At 35.1% G+C, this 21950-nt stretch overlaps 1 pseudogene; it reads right to left on the bottom strand.

Moving 5' to 3' along the window:
- Window positions 1–7309: 7309 nt before the first annotated feature.
- On the bottom strand, window positions 7310–7960 carry LOC141494100 (olfactory receptor-like protein OLF3; annotated as a pseudogene).
- Between the last annotated feature and the right edge of the window lie 13990 nt (window positions 7961–21950).

The raw sequence follows: 21950 nt of genomic DNA, 5'->3' as shown, positions 1-21950 counted from the left end.
GACTCAGTACAGCTCTGGATTTTAGTACAATATCATCTGAAAACAGCAGCAGTAGCTACACCTTGCAGTTGACAAGGTCTCCCTCAATCCTTTGAATTTTCCATGTAAAATATGGAAAATTCATGTGGAAATTTCATTATAGAATTTTCCTTATAGGATTTTCATATAGAATTTGCCAGTATATAATACTAGCAAAATCTTGGATAAATGTATATATATATCCTTGTTTTCTGCCTCAGATTGGATGAAGGAAGAATGTTCTCTCCATAGTGATAGCTTCATAGAATTATCTATGCTTCTAACGTGCTAGGTCCTAAAGTGGAATGTTTCAGAGAAAGCTAATAATAAGACTGGTGAGCAATTATTTAGCACTTACTATGTGCCAGATATTGTGACAGACTCTTTTCAAATCTTCTATCATTTGATTCTCACCACAACAATGGAAGATAGACATTATTATTATTATTATTATCCCCATTTTTTAGATAAGGATACTGAGACAGAGATTAAATGACATCCAAGGTCACACAGCTAGCAAATATCTGAGGATAAATTTGGATTCATATCTTCCTAATAATAGACCCATGCTCTATTTACTGTGCTACCAAGTTGCCTAATTGATTTTTAAATGAGTTCCACATTGAAAACCAATCATTTTCCATTAATTGATAAGTATTGATATGGAGGACTGCTTGGTGATGCCTAGTTAGTATAATGGATAAAGGTGCTGGCCCTGGAGTAAGGAAGATTTATTAGTGACCATTGAGATATATTCCAACTGTCAAAATTCTATGATTTCTGAATATTTACATTGACTCACTTTGGCTGATTTTTATCAATTTCCTCAGATTTTTTCTACTTTTTAAATTTTTTATTGACACATAAATAGCTCTTATGCCACTATTTAGCTATAATAAAAGAGATAGATTCATGTGGGTGATAGACTACTGGATTTCATATGAGAAGATGTAGGTTGAGATATCTATCTATCTATCTATATATATATACACACATATATATATATAGATATATATCCTCAGATCCTTATGAATTTTGTAATGCTAAGTCTAATATCCAATATAGAACCCTGACTTCCTTTTCTACAAAATCTGAAGGGTTCTTTCTAATTCTAAATGTATTATGGTATGAACTATCTTTAGTAATTTGTTATCTTATTCTCATCTTGAACTGAGAAAGGTAAGGTGACCAAATGTCCTATGAAATAATGTTTTTTGTTGACTTTGGACACAAATAAAACTTCTCTATTTGCTTCACCAAGAAGAAAGTAAGAGTTGCTCACCTATACATATGTGTGTGTGTATGTATGTATGTATGTATGTATATAAAGTTTTTTAAGAGCTTATTGCTTTTATTAAGAATTTTAATCTTGAAGTGCTTCATTCCTTCTAATAAGTATTAACTTTGTTGTTGAACAGCATCATGAATTAGGATAACCAACATTTAGATGAATAAAATTACATTATAAGATCTTAAGGACAAAGTGATTATTAGTCATTCCTGATCTCTTTCCACTAGTCCAGAAAGAGGCATGGGGCCACTAAGGTTCTAGTACTGTTTGTATTTTAATCTAAGCATAAAAGTTCAACTTAAAATAAACTATTTCCCCCTGGCATGGAATTCTGAGAAGAATTCATCATGTGGGTCTTTTTATAAGGGACATTGGATAACATCTGACTTCTTCAACTGTGGTTTTGCCAAAAAATATCCAGGAATGTTAGTCAAATATAAGTTGTTTCTTAAATCAACCTTCAAAACTGAGGGGATAGCTTTAAATCTTAATTTGGGGAAGCTATTTCTGTGGGGAGCTAAAATAATATAGAGATACATAGCTGACTCAATACAGGGATAGATCTATGATATTAGAAACCTAGAAAAATGCAGAGCTAATGTATGTTTTACTAAGTCTCTTCCAAGTACTTTTGGCAAGACCTGGGTTATAGTCGATCCACATTTGAATTCTCTGAGTGTCTGAAATGCTAATACACTGTTATGTTGATTAAAGAGAGAAATCGATGTCTTGGATTCTCTGTGACGGAGGAGTTAGCACAGAGAAGTGGTGTGGAAAGGGCACTCTAGTTGGATGGTCAAAACACCTGGGTTTCAATACTGTTCTTTTGAATGTTTTTGTTTTGTTTTGAATGTTTTGTTTCTCTTGAATTCTTTTTACTACTTGTATGACCTTGCATACGTCATTAGCTATCTCAAGGCCTCATTTTCCTCATGTGTAAAATAATGAAGTTTAGCCAAAGGTTCCTTCCAGCTCTAAATTTAAGATGATGCCACATCTAGTATTTACATATGTATATATATATATGTATGTATGTATGTATGTATAATATATACTTTATGATTTGATCTCCCAATATTTTCATGCTGTCTCTCCCTATTCAAATTTTTTTGCATTTATTTTTCTGTGGATATGTGTGGTAGAGTAGAAAGAGTCATGGATTTGGACCAGAGTTCAAATCTCACATCAATGAATTTGCTAAGCTCTATGAATAAAACAAAATTACAGAAGCTCAAAACAAATGTGGGATGCATAAAGTTAGAGACATCTTACTCCCAAATGGTCACATGGACCACTTGTGCTAGACCTCTGGTAGATAGAGCCTTGTCAGCTTGAGCTGGTACTGTTCTGAATAGCCACAGTCAGACACATTGTACCATGACCCAGGCCTAGTGATATCATTTTGGTGTTCTTGGAGCTCAAAGAACAACCACCACCATAACCTCTGTGACCTTGGGCAAATTACTTAAGAAAAAAATTTGGTTTCAATGAGGTGTTTGTATTAATTGACCTGTGAAATCTTTTCATCTTGAAATCTATGATCCTTGTTTATAAGTTCTCCTTACCACCCTTACTGCAGTGGACTGTGATTAGTCTTGAGAGATCAGAGACTATTTTTACTTTCTTTTCCTTTTCCTCTTCTGTCCTTCTTTCTCTTCTCTCTCTCTCTCTCTCTCTCTCTCTCTCTCTCTCTCTCTCTCTCTCTCTCTCTCTCTCTCTCCCTTTCCTTTCTTTTCTTTTTTTGCTGTGCATTCCCAGTGCTTAGCACAGTGCCTGGACATGGTAGATGTGCATAATGCTATTGCCTAACTCTAATGCAAGCTTTCTTAAGATGGGGAGTGGGGGGAATCATAGTAAATTTTTGATTTTGTAGCCCAGGGCTTAGGATAATGCTTTGTGGATAGCAGAACCTATACATTTCCTTATCATTTTCTTTCTGTCTGATTTATCAAAGGAATGCTCTGAATGACTCAGTCTGGCTACATTCCCACCTAACTACTGCCTGGCTTCACCCTCCCATTCTCCATGCTTTCTCCTTCATCAAAAGTCGATCACTTTAGTACCCTGTGGTTTGTTTCAGATGAAACCCTCTGCTGCCCTCTGCTGTTAATTATAACACCTAAACTCCTGTCTTATTCCTCATGAAGGAGAGATTCGGAGGGTGATGATGACCCTGAGCACAATGCAACCAATTATCCAGTCTTGGAAAGTCTTGACTTGTCTGTACACAACTAAAAGACACCATGCAGAAACTTGTTTTTTCTTTGTTTTAATGAATTTTGGTCTCCAAGACCAAATGAGATTGTGGTGAGGTTGTGAATGAGCTGACAAGTAATGAACAATTGTGATTAGGACCCAATGCTAATTATAATCAAAAGGCAAAATTGATTATATGTTCATCAGCCAGAATACAAGCATAGTGAATAGAGAACTAGACTCAAAGTCAGGGAGATCTTCATTCAATTTACCAATTAAATGAACCTGAGTACCATGTTGTAGGAGTAGAGTCAAAGGACTTAGAATCAAATTCTGACTCTGCCATTGCTTATCTTACCTTGGGAAAATTACTGATTATCTCCTTACTCCAGTATTAAACTAGATAAACTTTAAAATCTCCTCTAACTCTAAATTTATGACCCAGGGAGCCAAAGACATTCAGGTTTCCCCAGTGTAAAATAAAGCCTTAATGTTTCTAGATTGGGGATTCTTAATGTGTGTGGGGGGGTGTCTATTTGTTTTTTAAAATATTTTCAAAACTATTTTTCACATAATTGGTTTTCTTTTTTAATCCTATGTATTTTGTCTTAGCCATTTAAAATCATTTTTGGAGAAAGGATTCATAGTCTTCACCAGACTACCAAAGGTACAGAACAAAAAAAAAAAAAAACCCTTATTTTAGAGCTATGAACCTAGGAGGGCCTTAGGTTTTTCCCTAGGAATTATCTGATATTATTCATTGTAGCACACTTTGGGGGCTTTATCTAAACTTTTTTTTTCATTGTGGCATTATTGCTTCTCAATAATTTTACTGGCCAATTAGGTGCATTCCATCCCTTGCCATTTCTCATTTCTCAAATGCTATTTTCATTTAATTTCTATTTGATTCAGTTTCCCCCTCTGCAAAATGGATGTGTTAGTCATACACATCTTCTAGCATTGTTTTGAGGAGTGATTGAAGTATGATCTCTAAAAGACTTTGCAAACCTTAAAGTGTTATATAGCAGCCAGCTATGGTATTTTAAGGTTTGCAAAACCATAATAGAGGTTGACTGATTAGATCTGCACAATAACCCAGGAGTTTGGTGTTATTATTCCCTTCATTTTACAGATTAAAAAAACTGAGGTTAAGTGACTTGCCTAAGTCAGGTAAAAAGTATCTGAGGTTTATTTGAAATTAGGTCTCTACTAATTCCAGGTCTAATGTTCTCTCTAATTCCCTAGATTATAGTTATCTAGCCTCACTTGAGTACTGAGTATAATTTCTTTAGTAGATAAATGTATGTGAAACACATGAACTTATGATGAAATCTACTTACCTAATGATATTTCATCATCTAATTTCCCCTTGGTACTGCTCTCCAAATATCACCAGCTATATTGCACATGTGCTTTAGCACAATTCTCTAGTTCCCCATTGCCTTTCCTATGCAAGTGGTCACCAGACCTGAACCCTGTAGTTCAGATGTAGTCTCACTATACAGAGAATAAGGGGTTTACTATCTTCTTGACTACTAAATGATTATATCACTAAAATCCTCCTTATGTTTCCCTTCCCTTCCCTGGACACCACATTCTCTGGTTCCAAAGGCAATTGGGGTGGGGTGGGGGGGATAGGGGAAGAGTCAGAGACCAAAAGGTTCAAGTTATTCAGCAAGTAGACACATGACCAAATTCAATTATAAGGAGAACTGCACATCTTGTTGCAACATTCTATTGATCTTTAGAACCTTTCTTCTATTTTCCTGGATGCTAAGCTCTGTGCTATCTTAGACTTGAATATTTCTTTGGATGGAAAACTCACCACCTCAGGAAGCAGTCCAGTTCATTGTTGAGTAGTTCTGGTTCTTAGAAACATTTCATTATACTATGCCAAAATGTATTTCTCTGCAAGTTCCCCCACATTGTTTATGGTGCATGGGAAATAGAATTGGCCTTGGGCTGACTGTGACTTAGACTCTCTATTGCCTCCTAGTGGCTATTTGCTTATTTTGCTGCACAGTGTATGGCAGCAATCTAGTCTGTAATGAAATTTATTTCTCTCTTCAGTTGAGGATATGTTCTCATGGGAAAGGTCTTGTCACATGGACTAATATTACACTTTGAAAATCAATCCAATCATTGAATTCTTTATTTCTTTTGGGGTTTTTTCCCCTAAGAGACAAGAAATTTTGTAAGTACAACAAGATGACTGCCCCATAGCAATTGCTGCCTTTTTCATAGCTGTGATTCTCTACACAAATGTTGAGGGGTAATAGAGGAAGAAGAGTTAATAGCTTTTAGCATTTAAAAATCATTTTTAATAGCTTCAATTGTCATAGGAGGCAATGTGGTGCATATAACAGAATTCTGTTATTGGAGTCAAAGGACCTGAATTCAAATCCTATTTCTGAAACTGTTGCTCATGTGATCTTAGAACTTCCATCAACTTCCCTGGTTTACAATGTCCTCTGCTATAAAACAAGAGGTTTGGACTAGATGACTTGTGAAATACCTTGAACTCTAAATCTATGATAATTTTAAAATAATTAGTATTAAATAAATGAAACTTAATTGTATAGCTGAGTTCTGAAGAAAAATATAGATATGAGATAAGGATTTTTATTTCAGTCCTAAAGAATTTGACCAAATACATGAAGACAAGATATGGAATAACAAACAGTTGTATATTATATATGTGTGTGTGTGCATATATCTTATATATGCGTGTCTATATATAAATGCTCATTTTGGACCTATATGAAATAAACCTGGAAAGGTACATTGATGATAAGAAATGGAGGACTTCAAATGCCAGTTAGAGTAGTTTGTATTTGATCCTAGAGGAAAAGGGGAGTTGCTGAAAATTTTTCAATGGGAAAATTATACAAAAAGACCTGGAATGATTATTTTATCAACTACATGGAGAATGGATTAGAAAAGGGAGAGACTGGAAGAATAAAAACAATTAGTATGCTATTGTAATAGTCCTGACAAGAAATAAGAATCTAATGTATTAGGGTAATGACCCTATGAACAGAGAGAATGGAATGGGTATGAGAGATATTATGGACAGAGCCAAGAAAAGACTAAACATCTGATTGGATTGATAGCTATGTAACCCTAGGCAAATCACCTCAGTTTCCTCTTCTATTATAAAACCAACCAGAGTAGGAAATGCCAGTATCTTTGTCAAGAAAACCTCCAAAGAATTCAGGAGGAGTCAGATATGACTAAAAGCTCAACAATAAAATGTTGTAGAAAAGGTTGTATTTCTGGTATGGGATGGAATATATGGATTTTCAAGGTCTTTCAGCCCTGAGATTCTCTGATGCTATGATTCAATTCTATAATCAGAGATATCCCAAAACATGGGTCTACAGAAGGCCCTGATATAAACATCAGACAACATCTGTGAAGAGGAAAACTTTCCCTACTATCCTTTTCAAACGAAGGTGAGGGTGGGGGTGGGGGAGAACCTGCAGGGCACATAAAATTCAAACCCATTTCCCAGCCCATATCAATATTGATGGTCAAGCACTGCAACAACAACCCCCCAAGACCTTGCCTCTCCCTCCTTCTGAACTGAAGAATAACATATAAGAGACCTTAACCAATGTAGAGTATCAAATATGTAGAGCACTTTGATGAGAAAATAGAGTTCTCTAGCCTTCCTTGACTTATCTTCTCTTTCTTGTGACTGGTGGGGAGGAGAATGGGAAAGTCTTGGAATTTTCATGTTTCTCCAGAGACTCTTGCCAGGGTTCTTCTAATATCACCCACTACTTTATTATTCCTCAGGTTTTAGATCATAGAGTTCAGCAGAGCCATTGCAGTATAGAATAAGGCAACCATCTTTTCTTGTTCAGCTGAGGAGATGGCCTGGGGATGCAAAAAAAACAAAAACAAAAACGGAAAACCACACTGAGATGGGACGCAAAAGTTGCAAAGGCCTTACTGAGTAGAATGGACATGCAGAATGGCTTTAACAATCTGAGCATAGAAGAGGACCATAAACTTGAGAAGACCACAATGATCTTGATGTCCACACAAGCCAAGCACAGTACTACTGGTGTCTCACAGGGAAAGTGATTGATAATATCCTTACACAGGGGAAGTTGAAAGGTGATGATTGTCTCCATAAATGAGTTCAGGAAGCCAGTAACCCAACAGGTAGCAGTCAGAGCCATGCACAGCCCTCCATACATGATGACTGTAGTGTAGAGTACAGCATACTGTCACATAGTGGTCATAGACTGTTGTCAATCTTAAAGAGATATACAACTGACAAAGCTATGGAATGGAATGGACCTCCTTGGAGACAGGAAATGTATGAGCATTTGTTGGGACAATACTATTCATATAGCAGATATCCACAAAGGAGAATATACTGAGAAAGAAGTACATGGGAATGTGGAGTCGAGTATCTAGTCTAATAATGAAGTTTCCCAGCATAGTCACCAGTCATGACCAGGAAGAGGACAAAAAAGGCAAATCTAAATCTTCCAGGCATTAGATAGCCCTAAGAGGATGAACTCATTCACCCATGATTGGTTGTTATGGACCATGTGAGGGTAGTTCTATAAGGATGGGAGCAATATATTGAAATGTTAGTGCTTTGATTCTAGAAGAAAATAAATTTTCTTGTAAATTACCAAAAAATAATACATACATATCTTCAGAAGAAAGGAAATTATTTCCATGTTTTAGCTTAAAAACCCAATTTGGGTAGTATAAAATTATTTCTCTTATAACATCACCTTCAGAAGGAAGAGAAAACAATTATTATTTCCTTTGTACTGGTGAGAAAAATGGAGGCTCAAAATTTTTAAGTGCTTCCCAAGTTTTCACTACTAGCTAGTATTCATTCACTTGGGGGGGGGGGGGGCAGGAGGGAGGATTGATTTTTCTCCCATTGACAATATGTGAAAATGTAAATTTTCAAAATTTTTCCAAGACCCTTTTTGTCCCATTGTAGGATTTTTATATTTATTTCTTTCCCCCTTGGAATCCCATCGTCTCCACTACTCTTTTATAAGACTAACCCAAATTCCTAATGGAATACATCCTTGCCACCCAAAGCACTTCATATTGTTCTCTTTACTCTATGTCAGAATCTGGAAGTTTGATTGTCCATCCTTTCAACTTGGAAGTCATTGAGAGGTCTCTTTCCTTATAAGAAAAATTTTAAATGATAAATTCTGAAAAAATCCTCAAACTTTTTGGGGGAGAAACATGGGAAGAAATATCACTAGTAAATTTTCTAGGGATGACATGCACAATGAAATGAAGGCTTCATTGATCAAAATCAGTTCAATGAAGCCTTTTTAACAGGCAAGTTAAATTTAGTAAGAATTCCAACATATATAAATACATATATATATATATATATATATATACACATATATAGAGAGAGAGAGCCTATCATTCCTATCAAACTTTATTAATGAGTTACCTATATTATTTAAAATATAAAATATTGGGAAGAGAAAAACAGCAGATAAGGTCATAAAATGAAAAGGTTGTATGCGTATGGAAGGCAGGAGGGAAGTGAGAGTTTAGGATACTGAATGCCAAGTAGAAAAATTTTCATTTTACAAATAGTAGTAGTGTTTTGAGCAGATGAATGAAATGACCATATCTATGCATGCAAAAGAATATTTTGTCACTGCTACAAAGAAGAGATAAATAGTAACTAGGAGGGATTGAAGGAAGAGTGAAGATGAAAGCAATGTTGGGGAATGGGGAGAACTTGTTTTAGCGTAGTGGAAGTTGGAAGAGTTAGAAATAGATTTAGAGGGGTGGCTAGGTGGCACAGTGGATAGAGCACCAGCCCTGGAGTCAGGAGTACCTGAGTTCAAATCTGGCCTCAGACACTTAATAATTGCCTAACTGTGTGGCCTTGGGCAAGCCACTTAACCCCATTGTGTTGCAAAAATCTAAAAAAAAAAAATAGATTTAGAAAAAGGAAACAATATACTTGCTAACTGATGAATAGCTAATATTTATATGGTAATTTAAGGTTTGCAAAGTACTTTACATGCTTTCTTATGTGGTCCTCACAGCAACTCTGTGATGATATAGGAACATGATGGCAGTGAATTATCAAATATAACCCCAAAGTTACAAATAGGGCATGTTGAGTGAATGGTAGGAACAAAGACACAAATACTGAAATCAGAAAGAGAAGATGGACATGATGAATCTGGGCCATTGGTAGGACATTTGGGTAGAAATGAAGGTTATGTATGCATATTGTCTTCCTGATAGAATGTAAGCTCCTTGAGGGTAGGTACTATTTTATTTTTTTCTTTATATCCCCAGTGCCTATCACAGTGCTTAGCACAGATTAGAAATTTAATAAATGATATTGATTGATTGAGTGATGGATCCACATAATGGATGATGCTCAAAATGCATTTTGGTGGGAGAATGTAGAACAAAACTGAGGAAAATACAGAAATCCATGTTGGCTAGGCAGCCAAATACATGGAGAGGAAGAGACTAGATTAAGCATGAAAAAGCAGTTTGGATCAGACTGTGGAGGTCCTGAATTGCCAGACTATCTATCTTGGATGTCATAGATACATGTCCTCATATAGAAACTCTTCACCTAAAAACATACTTACAGATAGATTCTACTTACTTACCTACATTTAATATTCTGTATTTGTATACCTATACATACATCCATATATATATATATATATATATATATATATATATAAATTTATTCAACATCTACATATAAAAATATATTAGGCTGTACATACACCTATAGTCATGTATATCCCACTAACCTTTCATATTAACACAATGCAAAGCAAATTCATTAAATGAATTGCCCTTGTAATTCCTGCCTCTAAGAATTTTTTTTTAAACTGAATCAGGACAATTCAGAATATGCACAAAGAAGACAGTCAGAAATGATAATGGTATGCATATTAATAAGAAAATATAAAAAGAACAGAAAATGTATGAAACAGAATGAGTAAAAAAAAAGCAGAGATGGGAGCATAGAAAAGGATAAAGGAATGTCTACATAGTCAAGTAAGTCAAGTAAAGTGTGCATTTGGTAGGAAGAGCAGAAAGCAGAGGGCCAGGTGGACAGGAAGGATGAAAAGATGACTTTTAGAAAAAGGAAGGAAAATGAAAAATCAAAGAGATTTTTCCAAGAAAAAGAAAAAAAAGCAGAAAGAGGAAATGAAGGAATCAAACAAGAAATGTAGGAAGATAAGAAAGACCTAAAATATAGCCATAATCCCGAAGTCATTTTATGTGTTCCTATCCTACTTCTAGTAGTAATAACAAACTTATATGGTGTTTTATATTCCTTCAAAAATTTCTTCAGAGCTATCTAATGAGGGTTATGGTACAGATGTTAATACACCTGTTTTGTTATGTGGCAGAGAGAAAAGAACCCTAGCCTCAATCAGGATACTTGGCTTTAAATGTAATTAGCTATGTGATCTTTGAAAATTCACTGACTATTATCTTTAAAAAATAGGTATAGGATGATGATAATAATACATGATATCATGGTTTAAGGGATAGAGACTGGAAGACCTGAATTCTTTTCCTGCAAAGGAAACATATTAGCTATGGGACCATAGGGAAACTATTTAATCTCCTAGTGTCCTGGGAAGGGCTTTAATACATAGTTTTTTTGTTTTATTTTGTTTTTTACTTCTTAAGTTTTCTCACTCTGGCTCTCACTCTCGCTCCCTCTCTCTTTCTCAATATAATTTTAAATATATAAAATAAAATCCATAGAATTAAAAAAGAAACCAAATGTTGAAATACACTTAACAAAATATACTTTTTCAAAAGGTCATACTCCACAGGTCTTTGCATGTTAGGTAAAAGATCACTCTTCCCAGTGCCATGCTTATTGACTACATGGAAAGGGGAGTAATCTTCACTCACAAGACAACTGGAGTCTTGATTTCATGGTTTAGTCTGAAAGAAGGAAATCACTCATACAAATGCCTTCAGCTGAATGTATCAACTTATCATCAAGTATAATGTGAAAAAGCATAGGTGGGAGTTAAGGAATTGAGAGAAAGGGAAAAATGAAGCTATGGATGTTTGATTTGTCAGATTTTTTAAGGATGAGACCATCTCTTTATCTCACATTTCCCTTCCTATTTCTCTCTATGTTTAGTTACTTTTTATTTCAGTTATTTTCCTGAATTTACTTTTTTCCTTTTTTTTTCTTCTTTTAGCATATCAATTTTGTTCTTTTAGCATATCAATCAATTATTAATATTATCACAGTACTAGGCAAAAGTTAGTCATTTACTGGATACTTATTAGTGAATTTATGTATAAATTAAATTGAATTCAGTGAAAAATATTAGCACTCTAAAAATTTTAGATACTATATGAGTAAGATATAATTAACATTTTAATTAATACAATGATAAAGCATCAGTCTAGCATCTAATTATAAAATATTTCTCTTATGTATATATGGATCCAAATCTCATGTAGTGACAAACACAGGGATGGGGGAGTAGCAAACAGGGCTAAAAGTAACCTTGGGAGCTATCTAGTCTCAGTCTCTCATTTCCATTGATAAGGAAACAGGATCAGAGAGGCTTTGTACTTTGCTGAAGACTATGCAGGGAATATAAAAGAGACTGAATATATTTGATCCTTGGACTTGTCACTGCTTTACTTTTTATACTGCACATCTGCTTGCAGAGTTTGATGTTTTGAATGACATGACTGTATTTACTTATTGAATCAGTTTTATTCCATGTTCTTTATTTTGGATGATGTGACTGTCACACTTATGGTACCAGCAGAACTGATTGCATTTGAAGAGTCTAATCAGTATAGGGAGAACAGGAGCCAAAAGGAAATGAGGAAGACATGTTTATTCTGATTTCACTATTTGTGAACTCCTCCAAAAAGGTTGAGATCTGAAACAAGGTTTAAAATATTAATTGAAGTTTCACTCTGACCATATTTTTTACTGAGTCTCTAATATCTTCTGTGCCTTATCTCCTTTTACTCCCTTTGGGGACATAAAGTTGCAAACAGGCAAAAGGAAAAACCTTGTTAGTGATTGGATTTATCCAAAAGTGAAATGGGCTGACTTGACAAGTAGTGGGCTTTCCTTAACTCAAGTTCTGCAAGGAAAGGCTGGGTGGCCAATTCTGGGCCTTATTTTAAAAAAGGATTTCTTTATTTTGTATAGGTTGGATTAGAGGGCCACTGAGGTCCCTTCTAACTAAGATTTTGAAATCAAAATCAGTATGTTACCAAAAAAATAAATATTCAAAGTAAAGCAAAGGAAACAAGCTCCCTGCTGACATCTTGTTAAAAAGGAAAAACATTGTCACTTAAAGTATCATTCCTGAGGTGAGCACTACAGTTCAAGGATTCTGCCTTTGCTCCCTCAATTCACAGCAAAGTAGGTTCCCCCAGTACAGCAAAGGTAACTAAATTTCCTCTGGTTGAGCCAGTGTTCTCATTTTATCATTTAGGAAGGAACTTGAGACCACAAGGCTGACATCTGGTCCATACTGCAAAAGTGCAGATTTCCTGTCATAGAGCCATGGTTCCAAATTGAGAAGTAACTGAGTTGGTAGTACCCCCAAACTGACTACTCTTTTCCTGCTTCTTCAGTCAGAATCTGCCTTAAGAAGCACCCATGATCTTTTAGAACTAGGTATCCAATATGTTACTTGTCTCTCTGAAGACCAAACTTGGACATTTTTGCAGTAGTAGACAGAAGCATTGGATTCCATAAAACCACCTTTCACAAAAAAGCACTCGTAAGCCAAGAAGCCCCATGGCCATATGATGAATCTTGAAAAACAACTGATACTTCCAGTGCAGCAGAAGCAAGGGCAGGACTAAACAGTATGTGAGATTTGAAATAAGAACAAACAACTTTCTTTGACCTCAGGGATGGAATCTCAAGAGGCCAATTATTATTATTTTTTTAACCTGTTAAATTTCTGTTATTTCCCTTCTCACTTTATTTGGTCACTTTCCCTCACTTAAAGACCTCACCTACACTTGAAACTTTATGAAGTTGTCTCACCTCATGAGATTCATTAGTGGGCATTCCCAAAGGTTTCTAGTGACATCCCCCTTGGCTATTTGCATTGTTATTGCAAAGAGGTGTGCATATATTTGTGAAGTAATTTACGTGACCTCAATTCAATCCAAATTTTTTCACCTAAAGTGTGCAAAGTAATATGCAAGGAACTGGTGGAGATAGAGTCTGGAAAAGATGAAGTTTGTGCTTTAATGGAATGTAGAAAAATGATACAGACCCAATAAATATTGAGTTTTATAAAAAATATCAAAATACAAGGTCTATGGGTGGAGTGAATAGGTGGTTCCTTGTGGAAGAGGGTGGATAATCAGGAAAGTCTTCCTAAAAAGGTCCCATCTGACTTTAGCTTAAAAGAAAGTTTTAACAGTAAAAGAAAGGCAAGGGAATATTTTAAGCACAGGGAACAATATGACAAAGGAGCCTTATGGTAAGGTCAGCTCTTACTTTCTACTAAGATCCTATCTCAGGTATATGGTTGTGCAAAGGAAAATCTCATTCAATTCTCCTTTTCTCTTTAGGAAGCAATCTTATTGATGGTTGACAAGGATGGCTGCTAAATTCTTTGGTTTTCATTTCCATTTAATCTTCACAAAATATTGTGGAAAAGGAAGAGCCATTATGGTGGAAATAATATTATGTTTGAATTTGGTGACTCTGGGTTCAAAATCTGGGTCTGCTAATTGCTACTTTTATGACTTTGTGTAACTCTCTCTTTGGGATTTGTTTCCTTTTCTATCAACTGATGCATCAGAAAATGTGACTCTATGATTCAGATAAGTCAGAATACTCTGTTCAATATCAGATGTCTAGAATGTTGAATTGGGAAAAACAAAAAGCAAAATGGCTCCTTTTAAACTACATGGTATAATCTTAAGAGAAAATAAAGGTGTTAAAGTCTAGAAGAATTTCTTCCAACCTTCATCTTTCATGAGATACACAAATTTAGGGACACAGTCACTCCATATCTTCATATTTACTATATGTTCTATGCCTGTGATAGAGTCTTCCAAATTTGTATTAGTCTTATCAGCCATAGTTGGACATACTGTACCTAAACTTCCACATAGCAATATCATTTTGGTCCTATTTAAGACTGCAGAATAACAGCTGTCACCAATTGAACCCATCCTGTCCCTTTGCCTTCCCTTCTGGAAGTTTTAGAGAAGTTCGTTGATTCACAGAAGCTCACAGTTAGAAGAGAACTCAGAGGGCATCCATTTCAACCCATAGCTGAATAGCAATTAACTTTAAGATAGAATCAACAAGTGATCATCTAGATTTTTCTTAAATACTCCATTAAGGAGAAACCCAACTCTCTTGCTATTTGGTGATACCTTGAATTATTAAGAAAAACAACAAAAAAAGACAGAACAATAATTACTAAGTATAATTTTTTTATTTTTGCAGAACTATAATAATGAGAACTTTCCACTTTAACTACAGGCTTAGCCTGAATACAGATTGAATCATACTTTCAAAATTATATTTTCTAGAATTTTTTACTGATTTATATTTTCTTTTACAATGTGATTATTATGGAAATGCTTTTGCATGGCAGCATGGTTGGTGAGGGTGGAAAGGCAAGAACTCAAACTCAAAGTTAAAATGTTAAAACTTGTTTTTGCATATAACTGCTGAAAAAAATACTGAATAAGAAATTAAAAAGAATAGAACCTAGAATCCAATCTGAAATTCTCTATTCCTGACTACCAACATGTCCAAAATATATCATCTTTCCTTTCCTCTCCTTTTATTTCAGCTACAAGAATATAATTGCAAATGCTGGTGCAGGAAAGGGTGGAAAGAACTTTGTAAATCCCTTTAATTTGGAAGAAACTTGTAGTATTGCCTTACTTTAGCATTGACCTATACATTGATTTTATGAGCATGAAGCCTAACTGTGGATAAATTAAAACAATAAACTCTGAGAACAGTCATTATAAAAAAAGAATTAGACAAATTATTTTCAGCTCTGCTTCTGATAGATGAAATTAGCTCCAATAGATTTTCAGAAAATTGAAACTCCATCACCCCTATATTGTGTCTAAACTAGCTATATGATCACTTTTCCTTATACCTCCTGTAGTTCCCCTTTCTGCCCAAATGGAGTATGATTGCTACATTTTTGCTCAATTGATACTACTACTCTCAACCAAACAACAAATATGCATTCTTCTTGATTACCTCCCAATCATTTTTTGGATTTCATAACAAGAGTATATTTTAATATAAAATTCTAATTTCTTAATTGCCCTATCTTTTAATCTATCTTTTTCATTCTGAATACTGTATATCCTCTTCCAGAATTCTATTCCAGTCATGAATCTTATCCTTTCATCAATTTCATTTCAATTTTCTTTCCCTTGTTTTTGAGTCAAACTCTATTCTCCTCCTCTTCCTATTCCTAGGGTACTTCTGCTTCAGCATGAGCCTTTATCCTTGGTTACTCCTGGTCAGATCTTTCTTTTCCTTCATCTCAAGTTCTTTTTTTCTTCTTTTTATGTCTTCCCATATTTCCTTTCAAAACCAAAGCATCCAAATCTTCGTCACACTTTCTTATCCATTTATCTTTTACTCTTTCTTTCCAAGCAGATCCCCCTCCCATCAAAATCAGAAGGTAATTTATAAAACCTTATCCAACTGCCACAGAAGAAGTAAGCTCAGAAATAAAAAGGGAGGGTAAGTCCCTTTTAAATTCCATAAAGACAGAAAGTATCTGCCAAATGAATGGGAGATAAATTTATCAAACTTTGAGAGAGCGAAAAGGCAAATGTGAGAAATTCACTATGAGCTGACATAAGAGTGGAAGAGAAATTTATTTGATGCCATTCAAGCAAGATAAGGTTTCAGTAGTATCTAAGGAGAAAGCTGCCTATGAACGAGTAGACCTGAGGAATCAAGGTGAAAGAACTGAGAATCTTGAAGAACCCGAAGGGATTTTCACCCTAGGATTAAAAGAGTTTTTCCTTCACCCACTGATTTTGGAGTTGGCATTATTTTCTGGAGAGAAGGAACAGACAAAAGAGTATCTATAAGAAAAATGCAAGCAATGATAAGAGGGATACAACCTTGGATATGTTCACAGATGATAGTGCCTAGAAACACCACAGTGTCTGGTAGGAACTAAAAAACCGAGAGAGTGATAGGATAATAAGCAAGCAGAAAGAAAGTTATAATTACTAACAGTTAAAGCAGATAAGGAACCATAGGAAAATCAAGGTGGGGAGCATCAAAGAATATTAAGAAGCCCTACAGTGCTTTTTTGGGAGTAGACATTGGCAGCAGAATACTACAAGATGAAAAGTCAGAGAAAAGGCAATAATACAAAGAGCCACTGTGGAGAAACAAAACCCTGAATTCTCTTTTTTCTTTTTAAGGACCACCCTTGATAATACCAAAAGTTCTGAGGTCCATATATATCCCTGAGGGAACATGGTGTGGAGAGCAGAGCATGAAGAAGAACAAAATAAGTCAAGAATGAAAACAATAGAAATGTGGGAGCAAAAACTTTGAAGGCTTTAGATGCCAGGCTGATGATTTTAAGTTTTCTTCTATAGGTACTAACTAGGAATCTACAGTTATTGGAAAAGGGAGTATTATATAGTCTTAGTTGAAGTTTGTCTTTCAATTTGTCATCTATGTACAGAATGTACTAAAAGGAGAGAAACCAAAAGTAAGAAGGCCAATTTGTGAGCTATTCCAAATATCTATCAGTCAATAAATATTTATTAAACATTTACTTTGTGTCTTGCTCATTGCTAAGCCCTTGCGATGCAGAGAAATGTAAAAAGACAGCCCTTGTACTCAGGAACTTACAGTCTAATGTGCAATCTAATGTGGGGAAACAGCATGTAAACAACTATGTAAAAACAACCCATATACAAAATTAAGTGTAAATAACAGGGAAAGACACAAAAATTAGAAGAATCAGAGAAGGCTAACTGTAGAAGGTAGGATTTTAGATGGAACTTGAATGGAAGCAGAAATGAGGATTCAGTTCATACACTTTCAGATAATGTAAAATGCCCCAGAGATAGTGTGTTTTATTCAAGGAATAAATAGTAATGAGGTCAGTGCACTGAATTGAAGACTATACGTGCTTGGAGAAGAAGAAATTTATAAGAAGACTAGAAATGGTAGAAGGGATTTGAATTCCTGAGAATTTAAAATGTTAAAGTTGGGGGGAGGGTTAATAGCCACTGGACTTGATTAAGTAGGTGGTTGAACCCCCAATTTAGGAAGATTATTTTGATACCCAGTCAATGATTTGACCTGGATGAATGTCCAGGAAAGAAGTATGAGAAGGAGCAATGAGTGAGGTAGAAGGAGAACCAAAAAAACAAGTGCCATGAAAATCTAGAGAGAAGTTATCAAGGAGAAGACAATCCACAGTATGTTGCAAAATTATCAAGAGGGATTAAGAATTAAGAAAAAGACATTTTATTTGGCAATTAAGAGATCAGGAACTTTTGAAAAAAAGTTTTGTTTGAATGATGAGATCCAAAACCAGACTGTGGATTGTTTCAGAAGAGAGTGAAGGGAAAGGAAGCAAGGCACATTTTAATGATCACCCTCTCAAGTTTAGCCACAACAGTGAAGAGAGGTTGGGGATGATAGCTAGCAGGAATGAATGTATTAAGTGTTTTGTTTTTTCAGGATAACTTGGGTATATTTGCAAATGGTAGAAAACAAGAAGACATGGAGAGATTGAAGTAAGGATGCTAAATGGGAGAAGGGTCCTTCTGTTGGAGAAGATGGGATGGAATATCAGTACTTGTGCATTTGGAGAAGTTTGCCTTAAAAACAAGTGCCATCTCTCAGTGTGAGATGGGGGTGAAGAAGGAGAGAGTTGCTGGAGGGAAGAGGAAGCTCTTGGTGAATTGACTCAGTTTTTTTCTGTAAAGTATAAGCTGAAATTCTTAGCTGAGAAAAATGGGGGTGGGAAGGTCAACCATGGAAGCTTTATGGAAGAGTTAAAAAAAGAGAGTTTGGAAGAACCAATGTTGTGAGAGGTATAGTGAGCCAAATAGGGACATATAAAAGTGTTTTTCATATGAAGTTTATATCTATCTCTTCAGAAGAAATAAAAGAATTAGAAGAGCCACCTCAAATGTACTGTATTTCCATCACAAATATGCCAGTGAGTGATTCAATGGCACATCTATTTAGTTCAGAATAGACATTACTTCTTTGAAAGGTAAGGCTCTGGTAAGAGTAGTCCCAATGTAGTAATTTGTTAAAATTGAAGTGGTTCTAGAAATGACAGTTTCTCTGGTATGTTGAATCTATTCTTGAATAGATTCTTGAATCTATTAATTCAGGTATTAAATGAAAATTCAGCAGGCTGCTTGTCAAGTATTGGTACTATGTTCATGGTAGAGGGGTGGTATATTTATGCTGCCATGCTATAGATGAGATATGGTCATTCTAGGATGCTGCCATGTCAGTAAGAGGGCAACATCTTAGTAGTGTGTCCAGAGAGAGAGAACCAGTACAAGGCCAGGCAAAAAGGATCAGTCAAATACCAGAAGTATGAGTTCAAGTTTCTGAGAATGAGGCAGGGCTATGAAGAATTAAGTGGTTATCATAGATTTAGAAAAAAAGAAGCAATCAAACCTAGGGAAATTAAATCAATAAGATCAAGTGAGATCCATAGATGTATCTAGATAATTCAGATACCAGCAGATTAATAAATAAGCTTGACCTGCACTAGTAAGTAAGGAATATAATTTGTTTCTATCTGAGGGCAGAAACTTCTGGCATCTTCCCTCTTTTATACTTTCTTTTGGTAAGAGATGGATGTGGGACACTGGTGTATGTTTTAAATCATGGGGCTATAAAGTCCCACAGGTGCAACTTTCTAGCAATTACCACTTGGAAAGGGAGAAGGGAATGAGAGGAGTGGCAAGGATATGAAAGAAAACAACACTGAGCAAGAAAACCAAGATCAGTTGCTGCTAAGATAATTTCATAAAAAGAAAACCTCAGAAACCAGAACAGAAGGTAAAAACAAAAAAGTTATGAAGTCAAGTAAATATGAGTGAAGTTGAATTATACATATATGCATATACATATGAAATATATATATATATATATATATATATATATATATATATATGCATATACATGTATGTGTATTTGTTGTTGTTTAGTCATACCTAACTCCTGATCCCATTTGAGTTTTTTCTTGGTAAAGATACTGGAGTGGTTTGCCTTTTCCTTCTCCAACTCAATTTATACATGAGGAACTAAGATAACCAGAATTAAGGGACTTGCCTGAGGCCAGATTTGAACTCAGGAAGAAGAGCCTTAAGACTCCAGTCCAGGAACTCTATCCATCATGCCACCCAGCTGCCCATACATACATACAAACAAATGTATATATGGATAGACACAGTAGATAGACTGCCTATATGTGCATATCCATACATGCAAATGCATATATGCGAATTGGGGAGTTTTAAGTGGGGTAAAAGGTAAAGCCAAGAACAAATTTAAAAATTTAAACCTGTATCAGGAAATTACTATTTTGTTTTATCAGATTATTCTATTATACCATATTTAAAATATTAAAGTTTGATTTTATATCAATATAAATATATTTATTGAAACTTATAGTATATGAATGGTTTAGGGCACCTAAATTGAAAATAAACAAACTGAAGTTTTTTGTTATATTTTATAGTGATGAAAGGTAGACATATGAATTAGTAGTTGCTTTTTTTTTTCTTTTTTACTCTAGGGAAGGGGAGAAGGAAGTATGAACTCTCCTTTTCTGTTCCTTTAGTTTGGGGTTGTTTTTTGTGTGTTTTGGGGTTTTTTTGGGGGGGTTGCAAAGCAATGGGGTTAATTCTTGGATAAGGTATGGTCTTCTTGCTCAGTAGTTGAACCATGTCCAACCATACAAGAAGTATCAGGCCCTTGTATCCTCTACTCTTTCCCAAAGGCTGTCCAAATTCATGGTCACTGCTTCCATGATACTTTCTATCCACATTGTTTTCTATCATTCACTTTTCCTTTTGTTTCCAGTCTACCCCAATATCAAGGACTTTTTCGTGGACTCCTGCCTTCTCATTATGTGACTGAAGAAGTTAAGCTTTAGTTTCAATATTTGACCATCCAGGAAATAGTCTAGATTAACTTTCTTAAGTATTGAATGATTTAGTCTCCCTGACCAAGGATTTCTCAAATGTCTTTTCTAGAACCACCCTTTGAAAGTGTCAATTCTTTCCTCAGTTTTCTTTATGGTTCAACTTGCACAGAAAAAAACCAAAGGTTTGACTATACAGACCTTCCTCAGTGATGTTATTTCTGTTATAATAGTGTTCTGTCCAGATTTGTCATAATCTTCCTAAGGAGAAAACATCTTAATTTCATGACTACAGTTACCATCTGTGGTAAACTGAGCCTAGGAATATAGAATCTGACAGTGCTTCCATTTCTTCTCCCTCTATTCGCCAGGAATTGATGGGATCAAGTGCCAAGACCTTAATTTTTTTTGCTTTTTTTTTTTTTGGTAAGGCAATGGGGTTAAGTGACTTGCCCAAAGTTACACAGCTAGGTAATTGTTGAGTGTCTGAGACCAGATAAGCTCTTTTATTATTGATCACCTAATATCACATGGCATTGGTTAAAATAAATCAAAACACAATTAGACAATTTACTTAAATTAGAAAATCAGTATAATATAAGGAAAATACACACAATATATTATGACCCAAACCAAATTTTTCTCTCTAATTTCCCAGAGATAGAAGTTTAAAAGTCCAACCTAATCCCAGCCCTATGGTCCAATTATCAGTGGAAATTTGGGAATAACTATCAGTTATACAGTGTTTTGATGTCTGTTAAATATCTTCTAAACATTTGTCCATTTGATCCTCATGGCAATTCTGGGAGATAAGTCCTATTATTATCCCCATTTTTCACATGAATCTCAGGCAGACAAAGATTAAATGACTTGCCCAAGATCATACAACTAATCTCTGAATTTGGATTTGAACTCACATATTTCTGATTCTATGTCCATATCTCTTTAAAGCATATCACTTAACTGCCATCTCCTATTTTTTCCTAGCTGGTAAGACAACTTGCCTGTCACCATGGAAATACCAACTCTTATTTCCAAAAGCAACTTCTACTTTAAATAGAAGTACTGTTTCATTTGGGAATAGATAACAGTGGCAGCATAAACTTTCTATTAGGGTAATAAAAAAATAGAAGGGTTTAGGAAAGTTAGAACCACTCAAATCCCAAACCAGCATTGAATAAAAGTGATGAAACCTACTGGAGTTGTATCAGTCTGTCTACATGAGTACCCCATAATTGACCTTAGTTCCCTAGTGGGGTATGACACACCATGCCATTTTT

The sequence above is a fragment of the Macrotis lagotis genome, chromosome 7, assembly GCF_037893015.1.
Source record: "Macrotis lagotis isolate mMagLag1 chromosome 7, bilby.v1.9.chrom.fasta, whole genome shotgun sequence".
Classification (NCBI taxonomy): domain Eukaryota; kingdom Metazoa; phylum Chordata; class Mammalia; order Peramelemorphia; family Peramelidae; genus Macrotis; species Macrotis lagotis.
This window is presented reverse-complemented; position numbering and strand designations above follow the sequence as displayed.